Here is a 15593-nt window from a genome sequence, read left to right on the forward strand (position 1 = left end):
CTGCTGAATATGGCCTGATAGAAATTCAAGATAAAACTCGCATGGATTCTGCTAAACCATAAAGTGCCACTTAACAGATAATTTGCACGGTCTGTGAACGCTCCCATTTGCTAAACTTCTTTTTCGGCTGTTCTAAACTCTATCTCATCAAACTCTTATCTTTTAACTATACAGAGCAGCATTTAAAATGATAAATTTCAGGGAGGAGGGAAGAGGGAAGACATTTCATGAATAACTAGGACCAGACAACAGCGAGGGAGATGTCTGACTTTCTTATGAAGAATCCAAAACCTGAAACAGTGACTTATTCTGGGCCTGTCTGATCCCCTTCACTCTCCTACGACCTTTTGCTACGATGATACACTTGCAAAGTGATTCCTGGTTCTTTTTCCAGGCATTATTGTGAATGTCCGAATTCTATCAGTAATGGCCATTTCTTTAAATTGTTACAATGTACATGGATTTTACTTTCTGGCTCTTCTTGCCTGTTGCTATCAAAAAAAAAAAAAAAAGATTTATCTTTCAGAGGTTGTTTTCTTATTTTCTGTTCTTAAACAATCGTCTTCCATATTGTTGAGAAAAACCTAAAGCTGTCAGCTTTCCTAGACTCCTATCTCTAGCAAACTCACCTCCCTCCCTACTCACACCCCATCTGCTTATAATTTAATGCTCTGTGTGTTTTAATCATTTCATTAGTCATGTCTTTATTTTGAAATGCAACTAATTCTCCAGTTCAAACAAACATCCAGTAATTCTAAAATGAGACCATTCTTTTCTTTGGGTAGAGGTTGGGTTAGAAGAAATATCACACCTATTTTGAGAAGGGTGAAAGAATTCCAATGCTCCCAATTTTTAAAAAATCATTGATTCTTAAAAGTGGAAAAGATCTTAGAGATTTCTTGATTCTCTCCACAGGTATGGAACTAACTTTTGAAGACATCTTCTCATATCCATCTGAACATTTTGTGACAAAGCCATTATTCTTATTATTATTAAGGCTTATCAGCAAATAGACTAAAAAAAAATTATGAAATATCTCCTTCCTATACTTGATGACAAAGGACACAAAAGAGAAAACTGACGCCACGATAGAACTTATATATTTTATTAGTTTGTTTTCTTTGTAGGAGTTTACATTCGTTAAGGCAAGGGGACTCATATTTTGCTATAAGGGGGAAGAGAATTTCCAAAGTGCTTCATGTGATGTTTTTTGTCCCTGTTATTCAGATTTATTCTACATCAAGAAATGAAGCTGCTGAAATTCCAGCACATATTTTAACATTATATTTTTAACATTATATCTATATAATGTAAAACATGGAATTGATGTCTTTATGTTCTGATACTTGTTATTAATTTCTGGTAATAAAATGTTCTTTCAACATTTTAGAAGCACAAGTAATATTTCACACACAATAGACACTCTAATAAATGTTTGTTGAAGCACTGGTAGATAAATGGATAGGATACACGTTGATATTTAACATTTGTGCCTTAATTCAGCTTTAAGTGCCAATGTTTATTAACAACGATACATAGCCAATGCAACAGTGCACTTGCTGATATATTCTCTTCCAGTGAAGATTTCTTCTACTTCCATAACATAAATCAGAACCATTTAAATTTCCATATAAAGATTGAAATGATAATAATAGTCTAATAATGAAGTTATCTTGGAGGAATTGTTTTAGAACACATTGGTAAGCTATTGACAGATGGGAAGTCTTGGAGCGTGGCTGACACAAATGGTTATCATACGCCATCTAGTGGCTCTACGTGAAACTGTGCTCATTCTTTGGGAAAAAGCTTTTGGGAGCAAGCTTCTCTGCTCCGAATTTCAGTGCCTCTCAGGCAGCCAATGTACATTTGTCCATCTCTAAGGCTTTAAACTGAGAGGGACCACTGAGGAAAACATGTCAAATTGTCTTCCAAAACCTCTGTCTCCTAAAGAACAGCTAAGAAGTAACTAGTTGGGAAACTGTTTCTTCCTGGATCCAGGCAAGCGAAACTGAGAAGCAATCCGAGACAACTTTGCCTTCCACAGTTGTGGTATAAAGCAAGGTAAGTAGCATGACATTGCCTGCTACATTTTTCCCACAGAAACCATCACTGTATGCAGAAATCCATGACGTGGCAGTGACTTCTACAACCTGGAGGACTTGCCAAGTTTGCACAGGGGGAAGATTCTGTGGCAGGGGTCTCATTTTACCCAGCATTTAGTGCTCATTCGTAAGACATCTTAATTCGTACACATATGCATAATCGTGATGTTTTGCAATGGATTACAATATAATATTTCACAATGATCAACAATATGATTTTTAACTTTCTAATTTAGGGCTATGATAGTAAAGAAATCCAAAATTAGTAGTGAAAAAGAAATATCTCCAGGTTTATTCTTGTAGTGTCAAGTAGTCCAACATAGAGTGAGCACTGTGAGTTCTTGCATTATATCAGCTTTACGTGTTTTCAAGACAACCGGAGCGGGACAGTCAGTCACGTAAGTATAAATTTCACACACACACAAAATATCAGTAAATCAGCAGTGTACGAGTATGGTGGAATGGTGGGTAGAGCGTGCGCTATGTGAGAGTAAACAACTGAAGTTAAGACGACTTGTTTAGGAATCTCACAGGCAGGACAGTTTTGATTCTCTCTCGTTTTCTACTCCAGCGTGTTTACGGTGCTTGAGAAATGCTGCTTTCAAAGTCAGTTCACTGCTTTTGAAGACCATCAAATAAGAAACGATTGAGCATATTGGTTCCAAAATAGAAAAGCCTACAAGATTATGTCCCCTTCATGTTAAGGTCAATTTCCATTTAAATATATGCTTTCAGTATAAAATGCTCAGCCTAAAAGATATTTGCATCTGCCTTTTGAACTATAATCCTGATCCCTATGCTGCGATACAGCCTCAGCTACACCTCAAACATGTATTTTTCACTTTCTTTATCAAAGGGATATTTATTTTAACAGAGACATTGATCAATTTAAGGTATCTGTATCATTCATTTTGAAAAGGCTGTAAGTAAGTAACAACAGGAAGAACCTGATTATTATACAGGCGAAGTCAACTATCAAAAAATCCTGAAATTTTTCGTTGCTTTAGTGCACTATTCTCAATTACACATTCATTGTCTGAAAGCTATAAGTATAAACAAAAATATTAGTATTGTAAAAACAAATCAGATTTGTCGGGCTTAGGCCTATACTGTTGCCTATGTATTTAGATGTTTACAAAGAAATTTATTCCCTGAAACGGATCTGCCTTCCTTAGTCTTAAATGTTCAAAGTGATTGCATTTTCCAGAATATTTACCTATTAACTGACGTTATCACTGAAAAAGATATCGGACTAATTTTTGGCTGCTCTGCGCCTCACTACAGATCCTGTTTGTACGGTGAGAGGGGAGAAAAATAAAATTTGCAAAATTCCCGTCTCTGGCCCTTCGCCTTTTGCTGGCTTTTCTGTTTTCTATCAAGTCCTCAGCGTTTATGCCACAGCTCAGCTAAGGGCTGAGGCAAACAATTCTCCTCACATGCCAACACTACACCTTTAAGTATACCGAAAAATAAAAATAAATAAAAATTAAAAAATTCTCTGTCCTTGGCATCGTAGAAGCGTGTGGTTAAAGTCAGTTGTGGTTGCCACGATTTCCTGGGCAGTCCAGTGGGAATCACATCATTCTTTAGAATCTCTGACTCTCTCCTCTGTCCACGTTACAGAGATGTTGCTGGGATAAACCGAGACAATTTCAGGAAGGTTTGGGGCTCAGGAGGACATCAATGCAATGCATTGTTTTGCACAGTCTGGCTGGAGGGTGTAGCGTGAAGTAAAAGTAAGATCTCCTCTTTTATTGTGAAGCACAGTTGGGCTGTTTGATCTCTAAGTCCTTGGGTAATTGGAGTCTACACAGCATGTGGAATCAGGGCCTAAGCAGCTCGCCCGAGTGCCTAAAGCCTGCCGCAAACCTGCCTGGCACCATTTACCCTCGGCCAGATGAAGCTTGTATTCGGGGTTCTGCCTGGACACAGGCGCTGTTTCTGAGCTGAGAAAACAACCATGTGGAGATTCTAAATGGAAGACATGCTGTTTGTTATCAGGTACACAGAAGTAAACAGAAACTATCCGGGCTCCGAGCAGCCATCCTGCATTTGGAGGGTCCCCCTCATCACATTCCACAACCGTCCTCCCCAGTAATGGTAGTTGTCTGATCCAACTTCACCACCACAGGCTCGTTTTTCACACTGGGCTTCCATGAAATCGACCTGCCCACCCCAGATCACCGCGCATGTTGCTCCTTGAGCTCATAAGGTGGGATGGTTGGTTTACATGCCTCGCATTCAGCAACTAGTTACTGAGCACCTATGAGGCGCCAGGCACTCGGCTAGCTGGGAGGCCCGTGGTGAATAACAGCGGCATGCGTCTGTCCTCAACAAGCGGGGTGACCAACCGTCCCAGTTTGCCCAGGACTGAGGGGGTTTCAGAGATCCGGTGCTTTAGGCTTTAAAACTGGTACAGTCCCAGGCACACTGGGACGAGTTGGTCACTATAATGAGTTTAGCATATGCTGTCTTCTATAGCCCTTCTCTTCTTAGAAAGAAGTGTGTGCCCCTGTCCACAAAGGAGGGTCCTTCACGTGAGTTTTCATGTCTAAGACCCAGAAGCTTTGCATTTTTGAGCTAGGGAGGACTCAGCAGTTACCCAAACCACAGGCTTCCTTTTCTAGATAATCACAAGATGGATCCAGGTTTTGAGGGGCTTGAAGCTTTTACAGCCTGTGGCCCTCTTTAAGAAAAAGAAGACAAAATGATGAATACAAAACACCGTGCTTTGGGGAGGGACATGCAAGAATGCAAGACAAGGGCCTGAAGCTTAAGCTTCATTAGCAGCAGAGACAATCTGCCTTTGTACATGATAATAGTAATAAGCGAGTAACGTTTATTAACTCATTTAATCCTCACAGTCAGCCTGTGAGGAAGGTGGGGTCGTTATTCCCATTTTGCAGATGAGAAACTCGAGGTCCAAGGAGGTCGGGTAACTTGTCCGTGGTCAGCCGGCAACAGCCCCTGCGCAGCTCACCTTCTGCCAGAAATGGCGACTGGATGGTAGGAACAAATGATTCTGTCTCCCACTGGAGCAAAACAGAATCATCTGGTGAGCAATTCAACAAACTCTATTGGTTTACAAATTAAATCCTTAAGTAACCAGCCAGTCAGATTTTGTGGAAGACCGAGAGGCTCTGGGCGGCAGGAAGCCCAGGAGAAGCCCGAGTGCATCTGTGGCTCTTAGCGAATGGAGTTACACTGTCACCATCACACATTTCTCTAGACGGTCATGAGAATTCTGGTACGTGCCTCAGAATGCGTGATGGTTGTACCCTGAGGTGTACCTTGCCCTGCTAATCGAAGGCACCGGGATCTCCCAAGGCTGTTGGCAAGCCTGTGAGAAACTGCTTTCTTGCCTTGGTGTTTAGCATGACTCCGTCCCCACTTCACCTCCCTCCTTCGCGCTTAGCCTGCTCCAGACACACTGTGAGTATCCTTGTCCGCAGTCCTATAAGGAACTCACTGAGCAGGGGCAGTGGACAGAAGATTAAGAGTGTGCGCTTTGCCACCAAACTCCCTGGCTTGTAATCCTGGCTCTGTGACCTTGGATGAGTCCCTTAGCTTCTCTGTGCCTGTTTCCCCATCTGTAAAATGGGGATGATGACAGTATCTGACTCACTGGGTTGTGAGGAGTAAATGAGTAAATATATATAAAATGCTTAAAACAGGGCCTGGTGTATAGTAATACTCTAAGTTTTAGCTGTTATTATCATCATCAAATTATTATTATTGTTGGCAAGTGGGCGCTTCTGTGCAGAAATCCCCACTAGGAGGAAGGGCAGTCTGCCACGTACGAGAGTACAGGTTGAGCATTTGAACGGCCCTTTCCATTTAGAATCAGCAGTGGGTTGTTTTGCAAGTCTCCGGTCCCTGATTGTCTCACGTTCGGAGCGGCCTCACGGTTTGCGTCTGACTGTCTGTGGGACACATGCTTAGCCTAGAAATGGCGCATTAAATAGCACCTCTCAGACGTCACACCAATTGCGAATTAAAGTGGCATTCACCCTAATGGGTTGGGAAGCAGGACTCTCATTTGCCCACTGTGGGTCTCCACAGTCTGAGCACACATCTCCCCATCCTGGAGCCGGCACCTCGGGGTGACGGGGCCCCTCAGGAAAGGGAGGCTGGGTGTAGGGCCAGAAGTTCCGCAACTTCAGAATCTGCTTATTGTTCCTGACAAATAATAATATACTAAAGCCAGGAATGTGCTTGTACCAATCAGTCACAGGTGCTGATAGTAGTTCACCTAATTACTTCATTATTTTTCGCCACTCCACCGAGCAGTTTGTATTTACAGGCCTGTGTACGGTTCCATTATGACCACTTATTGTGACGATTCCAGCAACTCCGAGGAGCCTCTCAGGGCCTGGACAAGTAGAATCTTGTTTTTCTTGATTTCCCCAGGGGGGTGGGAGGTAGGGGTGGGGTGGAGACAGGAGGGTTGGGAGGAAAAGCATCCAGCGGCATCGACCTACAATTGCTCATCTCAGATGAGTGATAAATGATGGGTGATTTTTGAAATGCTAGAATTTTAAAAGAAAACAAACAGACCCTATCCTGTGAGTTACAAGGCCAGCCGTGGTGAGAAAGGGGAGAAGACAGGATGGAACCGCCCCGGGCCTGCACTCTCCAGGGAAGAGTGCTGGGACCCCAGCCCCGCATCATTAGGTGGGAGGCGGAGCTGGAAGCAGTCCCCCCCGGACCTGTGGTCCTAATGAACACCAGGCTACAAATTACCGAAGTTGGTTTGGAAAAACATTGTGAATTTCAGTCACTCAAGCTTCAGTAAATCTGCTAGTAGTCAGGGCTGGTTGTTTATAGCTTGTTAAGATGTTGATTGTTTACAAATTACATTTTCCCTTTGAAAAAGTGGGCTCCTCTCAGCGGCTTCCTGTCACTCATTGCTCGCCGGGGAGCTTCCTCCCAGGGCTAAATGCGGCCTGTCCTTAGCAACTCTCCACTTCGGGACCCCTTCCTCCTATGAGTAAAAATCATTCTTAAACCCGGCCCCCCTGGAAGCAGTGTTGCAGACAGGCCCTGGTTCCGTACCACCTTCTACGTTCTTGTTATCTGCAGATACCTAGAGGAGTGAGGGCTGAGCGCTGCCTGGCCTCCCCCGCGCCCCCCAGTCCCCTTCCTTTCAAACAGACTTCAAGGGCCTAATTTACACACCTCGGCTCATTTGCAAGGTCAGGAGCCAAAAGCACGCAAGAGAAAAAAGGAGCGTGTGTGCTCCTGCGACTTTCACTGATCCTAAGAAAAATGACCAAGTCACAGAACACTGGAGGTCATGTGTCCTAATTCCCTCCTTTAACTGAGACCCAGAGGGGAGCTGGCAGCCCCAAAGCCCCATAGTGGCTGGAGACAGCCAGGGGCAGAACCAGGGCCGCTGACTTTCTGTGTGCAAAATGCCTCACGGGAGCTGCTTTCTGTATCTTCACTTCCCTGTTTAAATTCATTCATTCATTCATTCATTCATTCAACAGGTAACTTGGGCACCTTGTCCTGCAGACAAGTCTTAGAGCTAAAGAGATATATTCCAGAGAGCCAGGAGCCCACAGGCACAGCCTTCGGGTTCTTGGAAGACCCACAGGAGAGACTCAACTGTCTGGGGGTTCATTTGGCACTCTGTTGTTTGCAGCTGAAGCTTCATCCTGAGACTTTTCCCCAGGTTGTCTTTGTGGGCCCACTTTACCTTTTCTGTGCCTTCCATGACCAGAAACCTGCCAGTGTGTCCTAAGCTAGGCGGCGGGACTCTGCTCTGGGAGGAGAGGAGGGGGGAGCACATCTATTTCCTTTTGTAAATTAACTTGCTGAACACGTGGGTCCACGTGCTAACCTGTCACTTCACAAGGATGCCAGCATTACAGGCCTGCTGCTGCCTGGCCTGAGCGCTTCTGTCCACACAAGGGCCTTGGTCACAGCCGTGACTACTTGCATAGGAGCTTGGGTTGGGCTGGATGCTGAGAGCAATAAATAAGCAACAGATCTCCAGTAAAATCACCCTGGTACCAAGGTCAGGGCAGACCCATGTGGACTTGCTGATGGGTGGCTTGCAGTCAGTACCAGCTCAGAGCCCCACTCCTCAGTAAAAAGTGATAGTGATAGGAGACATCACCTGTCACCACATGCCCACCTCAGCCCTGCTCCCCCATCCCTGCTTGGCTTTCCCAGGGTCCCCTGTGGAAAGGGTGGAGAGCGGAGCAGTGACAGCAGCCTAGCAACAGGTGAGGAGTCCACTCCTAGGGCTCTCCCAGGGCCCTGTGCTGTGGCCTGCAGGGACAGCAGAAGCTGCTTGGAGGGCAGGAGCTTTCACTGTGTCTAGACATTTACATCGTGTTGTAGACACTCACAGGAAAAAGCATAAGACAAGCTGTGTTGGTTTCCTGGGGCTGCTATAACAAATTATCATGAACTGGGTGGATTAAAACAACAGAAACTTATTCTCTCACAGTTCCAGAGACTGGAAGTCCGAAATCAAGGTGTCAGGAAGGCCAAGCTCCCTCTGAAAGCTCTAGTGGGGGATCCTTCCTGGCCCCTTCCCAGCTTCTGGTGGTTGCCAGTAATCCTGAGTTCCTTGGCTTGTAGACATGTCACTCTAATCTTTGCCTCTATCTTCACATGGTGTTATGGACTGAATTGTGTCCCCCAATAAAATTCATATGTTGAAGCCTCAGTACCTCAGAATATGATCATATTTGGAGATAGAGCCTGTAAAGAGGGATTAAGTAAAAATGGCGTCATTAGGGTGGGTTCTAATCCAATATGACCAGAAGAGGAGATTAAGACCCAGGTAACAGGCAAAAGGATGGCCATGTGAGGACACAGCAAGAAGGTGGCCATCTGCAAGCCAGGAAGAGAGACCTCAGAAGAAACCAAATCTGCTGAAACCTTGATCTTGGACTTCTAGCTTCCAGAAGAGTGAGAAAATAGATTTCTGTTGTTTAAGCCCCCAGTCTATGATATTTTGTTATGGTTTCCCTAGCAGACTAATACACATGGCGTGATCCCTGTGTGTCTCTTCTCTTCTTATAAGAACACTAGTCACCATGGATTAAGGGCCCACCCTACTCCAGTATGACCTCATCTTAACTAATTACCTCTGTAACAACCCTACTTCCAAATAAGGTGACATTCTGAGGTTCTGGAAAGGACATGAATTTTTGGGAGGACACTATTCAACACAGTGCAGTTTGCCTAAAAGAGTAGCTCACCTTAACCCATTTTTCATGTTGACTGTTTTTCATGGGTCTCAGTTTTCTCTCCCTCCTAGAGGGAGGTCAGAGGACAACGAGGGCTGCTTTGCAAAGGATAAGAGGTTAGTAAGAACTCCTGTGCTTCCAGAGGGGCTGGGAGCACTCATCTGAGAAGTAAAGAGGTGAAGCTCCAAGTCCTCCAAACTGCCCAGGCCTTACACACCAGCTGGGGATGACCCACACTGCGTTCCCCAGCTCTATCCATCAGCAAGCCCATAGGACAGCTTTAGGGCCCTTGTAATTTATTGTTATTTACACCTGTGATCTGATACTGATTCAAATTTTTCCTGAGCTGTGTGCCAGGAAATGGAATGTGAGACTGAGCAACTGGTTTGATCCCTTCCTATCAAGAAAATGTCAGCTCTTCTCAAAGATGGCAGGGGTAGTGGGGGGAGGGGGGAGTGGTGTTTAGGTGTCTCTAGTTCCTTTTTATTAGAAAGAATGAGAGTTTGATGGTCCTCAATCTTGGCCACATATTGGAATCACCTGGAGAACTTTAACAACTACTGATCCCTGGGTACCCCCCAACACCAGAGATTTTGATTGAATTGGTCTGGGACAGGCCTGGGCATCGGGATGTTTAAAAGGTCCCTAGGTAATTCGAATGTGCTGCCTTGTCTGAGAAGCACCTGCTTAAGGTGTCTAGAGTCCTGAGTTATCAAGTAAATGGAATCGGGATGAACTTTAGATCATGGACTCCAACTCCCTGACGGAAGAGACAAGGAAACCAGCACCCAAGGTCGCCCAAGCAGAGTACCCAGGGAGCCAAGATGACAACCCAGTGCTGGAGCTCCCATCAGCCTCTGGTTTCTCCCAAAGTTTTCATTTCCCTGCTGCAAATTAACATGTTTAATGATTTTAGTCCATCCCGCTGATCGACCCTTTAATGAGGTCTGCAGGCTTTTACTGACCTGGTATTTCCTGACTCAGTTACCTTATTTCATCTACAATTGAAAATGTGCTGCAACCTCCTTATTGTTTTGATGCCTAATCTAATTGGCTTCACGTGGAGAAAAGCCGTGTCCCATAGCCACACAGACCAAGCCCCAGCGGGCCTTCAGCATGGGTTGTCACTGGTCACCAGGAGGCCCAGGTGAGAACATGGACCTGGCCTTCAGCAAACTCTCCCACTCCACCGACACCTGTGAAAAGCCCACATTCTTCCATGACCTCCGGGGGCAATCGCTTTACACGTTAGGGGCTCAGCTTGCTAACATTTACAGCCATAAGCTGCCTCATTTTCCCACCCAGCCTTTTCAACTTGTGTGCTTGGTCTTTACAGACTGAAGAGTTGTGATTTGCATTCATAAAGCTCATAACCTGTTGCTTCTCCTTTGTGTTGGCTTAATATTGGAGAACGGGAAAATGGGAAGAATAATTAAATAGGTCGATGTTCACTTCACTGGGGATGAGAGTCAAGGGTCAGCTTTGCTGAAACTGGACAGTAAAAGGGGCCTTTGTGTCTTTGAAAATATCAGTTGAAGAAAGGTCTTTATAATAAAACAATTTCACAAAGTATGTTTTTTCATATGTTTATTATAGCTTCTTATTTTTTTGGCCCTTTCACTGTCTTTTAAACCAGAGTCTTCTTCGCTCTTCCCTCTCTCACGCTCTCCCTCCCTCTCCCTCTCCCTTCCTCCCCCTCTCCCCCTCTCCCCCTCTCCCCCTCCCCTCTCCCCTCTCCCCTCCCCCTCTCCCCTCTCCCCTCTCCCCTCCCCTCTCCCCTCCCCTCCCCTCCCCTCTCCCCCTCTCCCCTCTCTCCCTCCTCTCCCCCTCTCTCGCTGCCACACCCAGCACCCCCCACCCCGCCCCACCGTCCTCCCCCTCGGTTCTCTCTTCTCTCTCCAGGGAGCACACGCAGGTATTCCTTGAAGAATCCTGACTCTTACAAGGTGTGTTTTCCTGCGAATAAGTTTCACACCATTTATTACCATGTCGTTAAGGATAAGCAACAACTATGCTTTTGCTTTAGTGCTCAAAGGAGCTTCATGGAAATCCTTGGTTGCAAATCACCCACTTAAAATAATGAAAGCACAACCTAAGTGTTTACTCACTGGGGGTGCAACACCCCTCTGCTTGCTAGAAGGCCTGGGGCACCCATGGTGCTGGGACCTGCCTGCTGGGATAGGAGGAGTTAATTAAATTACCTTATATTTAGCATTAATTTTGTCCCGGGCTTGTCAGATAATAGACAACAAGCCTGGACTTGACTGGGAGCATCGGCCCAGGCATGAGCAGAGTCTCCTGGGTTGTCCTATTGTCAGATTAATTGAGTTGACATCTTGGTTGCGATTAGTTACAAATGTGGTTCCAATATTATTGCAACAGGTGTCACTTTGGGGTCTGTGGTCAGAATCACACAACCAGCTCAATGAGGACGGCAGTGCTCAGTTCAGCCGCTCAGGTGCCATTGTGACTGTGTCTTGTCCAGTTGGGGGAAGGGAACGGAGGCTTGCGGATGTCTCTGAAGAACCATCACTTGCAAGAGAATTTAAGACTGAAATAGGTTAAGATGTCAGCCTGGCACTCACTTTCGCTGGGTCCAGCTTGGAGCAGGGAAGTCCTTGGTGACACAAGAAAGTATTGAGGATTCTTCCCACTTAGGAGTGAACACTTGATTGCTGATTAAAAGTTGCCTCACTAACGCAAACCTGAACCTTTCAGGAAGTGGGTTGTGAGAAGTCCTAATTAGTGGGAAATTATATTTTATGGCCCTGATCCATCCTGACCTGTAGGACTAGGTCAGGAAAGTATTCCCTAGGTAAGGAAGGTATTCAGATCGTCTAGGCACTTGCGATTGCGTGGATGTGAACTCAAATGTTCTTTCCCACTCTGATTCCCAAACCCTGAAAAGCACTTTACACTCAAATGAAAAAGACTTTCAAGGATTTTTTTCCCCCTTGTTTTAGAGGGAAGAGGTGGGCCTCTGCCCTTTGGAAATTCAACATGAACTTATCATTTTCACACACTGTTTGGTTAGTTTTCACATGTTAATTGCCCATGAGTAACTTCCCAAATAAAGATCCTTTTCCCTCCCAAGTATCCAAAGCTGGTGTCAGGTCTCTGAATAAGTGCCAATCAAAGCATGTTGTCTATTCCTTGATAAGCCTAGGACAAAATTAACATAAAATATAGTGAGGTTGTTTAACACTTCTTATCTCACAGATCAAACAAGTCCTTATAGGCAATAGGGCCATCACAGAATGCCCTGGTAGAGAAAAATCTTGAATGATGGAGCAGAGATCCACAAGACAGCTGTACACCTAAGAGCCTTGAGTCCCACAAGCGATCTCAGAGCCAAGTTGCATTTTCTGTCCAGACTGAGAGGAAAGGCCTTGACTAGCCGGCCTGCTGGTAGAAAAGATTCGGAGCTGGCGTTCTGCCTGAGGCCCTGAACAAGGTCCTGGGAGCCCCAGTTCACCTGACCACTGGCCACACAGAGCCACCTGCCAGCCCTGGGTCTCTGCAGCAGCCCCACGCAGCTGCCACAAGCCTAGAACAGCTGGCAGCTGGCAGCAGGGCAGGGCGGGGGATGGGAAGTGGCTGTGGTGAGTAAATCACCATCCCACACCCTCCCCCCACGGATGTCTCAGCAATCGAGTCTGCGGGTGAGCAAAGATGGTGGTGGAACACTGGCTTTGCTATAGCTTTACACACCTGCCACAGGCACTTCGGACACACAGAATCACATGTTGGGTGGAGGGTGGATAACCAGCTGAAAATGCATCTATTCACTCCAGCAAGACAAGGGGAGTCAGGACATGATCCCTAATATTTGGAAGAGCTAAACTCAGGCTGAAGTCTTCAGAAAGAAAATACCATTATATACAAAGACTGAAGGGTGACAGGTGGCCCCATTAGGAAAGAATTCACAAAGCTCCATTTCTGATAATTACTTGGAGACCGAAATATAATGATCCCATTTATTCCATCAGCAAGAGTTGTCATGGTCTTGTTGCAAGAGGAATGAGCCTCCGCCCTTTGGAAATTCAACGTGAACTTATCATTTTCACATACTGTTTGGTATAGTTTCCACATGTTAATTGTCCAAGAAGTAACTTCCTGAACAAAGATCCTTTTCCCTCCCAAGCATCGAAGCTGGTGTCAAGTCTCTGAATAAGTGCAAATCAAAGCATGTTGTCTATTCCCTGATAAGCCTAGGACAAAATTAACATAAAATATAATGAGGTTAACTCTTCTTATCTTCCAGATCAAATAAATCTAAGATGGAAATAGGATTGTCACAGAATGCCCTAGTAGAGGAAAATCTTGAAGTAATAATCTATGTTTTCTGGGTAAGTATAGACATGGTATTAACATCATCTCATATTTAATAACATACATATTATTTACATATAATCACACACATTACACTGTAAATATTATATCTATATATACACTCTATACATATGTAATTAAATACTAGAATTCTACTCTTAAATACCCCGAAGTCAGATTTTTATAATTAATTTTTTTCTGGCTTTTTATGATTTACAAAATGTATTTGTTTGGGTAAGATTTTAATTCCTATAATTTAATATTCCATTGTATGCCATCGAATCCCCAGCCCCATGTGGAATTAATGAGAAGACAAATGAGTGAGTGAGTGAATGAATGAATGAGTGAATGAATGAATGAGTGAGCAATACATGCTGCCCACTGCTGATTACCCTCCCAGGAGTGGACAGTCCTAATTTTGAGGAGCCTGTTATAGACAGTTGGGTTCACACTCCACTTCCTTCCACCTCAACTTTCTAGATTGATCTGTAGACATTTTCCAAGAGCAGAATATGGCTTAGAGAAGGCACTATTTGAAAAGTATTTAATGATATTCTCTGAAGTTACTTGGCCAAATATGACTGAGTCTTTATAACGCAGAGAGAAAACAAAATTATTTACTCATTCAGTATTTATTAGTTTGGAAACGGGACACGGTACCTAGCACACAACGAGGACTGATGTTTGCTTTATCAAGGTACCTGCCTCATGCTCCTTCAGAAGACAGGAAGAAGAGGCTGACGGTTCCTGAGCTAATGTTGACTCTTTGTAGCACAATTCCTTATGTTTTAGGGAGCAATTAATTCTGATAATTGATGCTGGTACAACATGGGTCTTAAATGATTTATGAAAGAGTTTTCTGCCTCAGTACAGGCATCTCTAAGAGTATGCTTACCCATTGCTGCTGTATCCTGTGGAACACCAGACACGAAGGAGAACAGAAGGCAGGCAGAGATGGGGAGGAGGAATGTCATGTCTGAGCTTTGCACCTGGGGCAGCTCAGGCTTACGGGACAGCACATGCTAAGCCCAGGCCACTCCAGCCTCGCTCATAATGTAGAGCTATAAGTTGGACATTGGGCAGGCCCAAGGTGGAGTTTCAGGTAGCAGCCTGAGAGTGAGACCATGGAGCCTGAAATGGGGCTCTGGCTGTGAGAGTCTATGGTCATGTGGTTCTCTGGCTGGCCCTGCCCACAGTGTGTCCATCTGCCCAAATACCAACCCCACTGGCCATCATCCCACTGCTCCTTGGATTTTAAATGCTTTAGGATTTTCCTTTCGGAAGGCAAAGACGCCTAGTACAGGTAGGCTTTGAGCTGTTACACTTTCTGTATGAAGTAAGACCTAACTCAGAGTTAAGGTGTGGGGCTGGGGAGGAGAGGAGGAAAGGGGCAGGGACAGGGAAGGACACAGGGACTAGTATTTATTGAATACCTACCATGTGCCAAGCCCTGTGTGAGACCCTTTATATATCTGCTGTTTCTCAATCCCCACAGGAACATTGAAAGATGGATATAATTATCCCTGTTTACAGATGAGGAAACTGAGGATGAAAGAAGGTGAGCAACTTGTTGTCAGTCACATCTCTGGAGGTGGCAGTGCTGGCATTCCCACCTGACATTACCTGACAGTGTATGCCTCTTCTACTATGCCAGGAGGATGCTCCAAAGACACACCTTACATTCCCACCTGGGCTCCAGACTGGGATCGCCCTCCCGCTCCCAGTCTCCCTTGGAAGAGCCAGGACTGGGGGTGGTGAGGTGGTTGACCGGTTCCAAGGAAGGTGTCCAGTGGAGGACACCTTGGTTGTCCTGGTCCCCAAGGGAGAGGGAGGGAGTTAGGCACTTAATTTCTTCCCCCAGGTCTCCATCCACTGCCACAAAGCAACTCCATATAGGTACAATGTAAATAAAAACAGTGTGAGCTTGCTAAGCAAGCACAACCTCAAAGCA

The 15593-nt window shown here is 45.0% G+C and overlaps 1 long non-coding RNA gene across 1 annotated transcript; it reads left to right on the forward strand.

Moving 5' to 3' along the window:
• The first annotated feature begins 1831 nt into the window (after window positions 1-1831).
• LOC147916904 (uncharacterized) lies at window positions 1832-15349 on the forward strand. Its single transcript, XR_015552585.1, has 3 exons — window positions 1832-2061; window positions 13575-13659; window positions 15138-15349. It is a non-coding gene; the product is annotated as an uncharacterized LOC147916904 (long non-coding RNA).
• The last annotated feature ends 244 nt before the right edge of the window (window positions 15350-15593 follow it).

This window comes from Ceratotherium simum, chromosome 6 (assembly GCF_057802395.1).
Source record: "Ceratotherium simum simum isolate JZ-2026a chromosome 6, ASM5780239v1, whole genome shotgun sequence".
Lineage (NCBI taxonomy): Eukaryota > Metazoa > Chordata > Mammalia > Perissodactyla > Rhinocerotidae > Ceratotherium > Ceratotherium simum.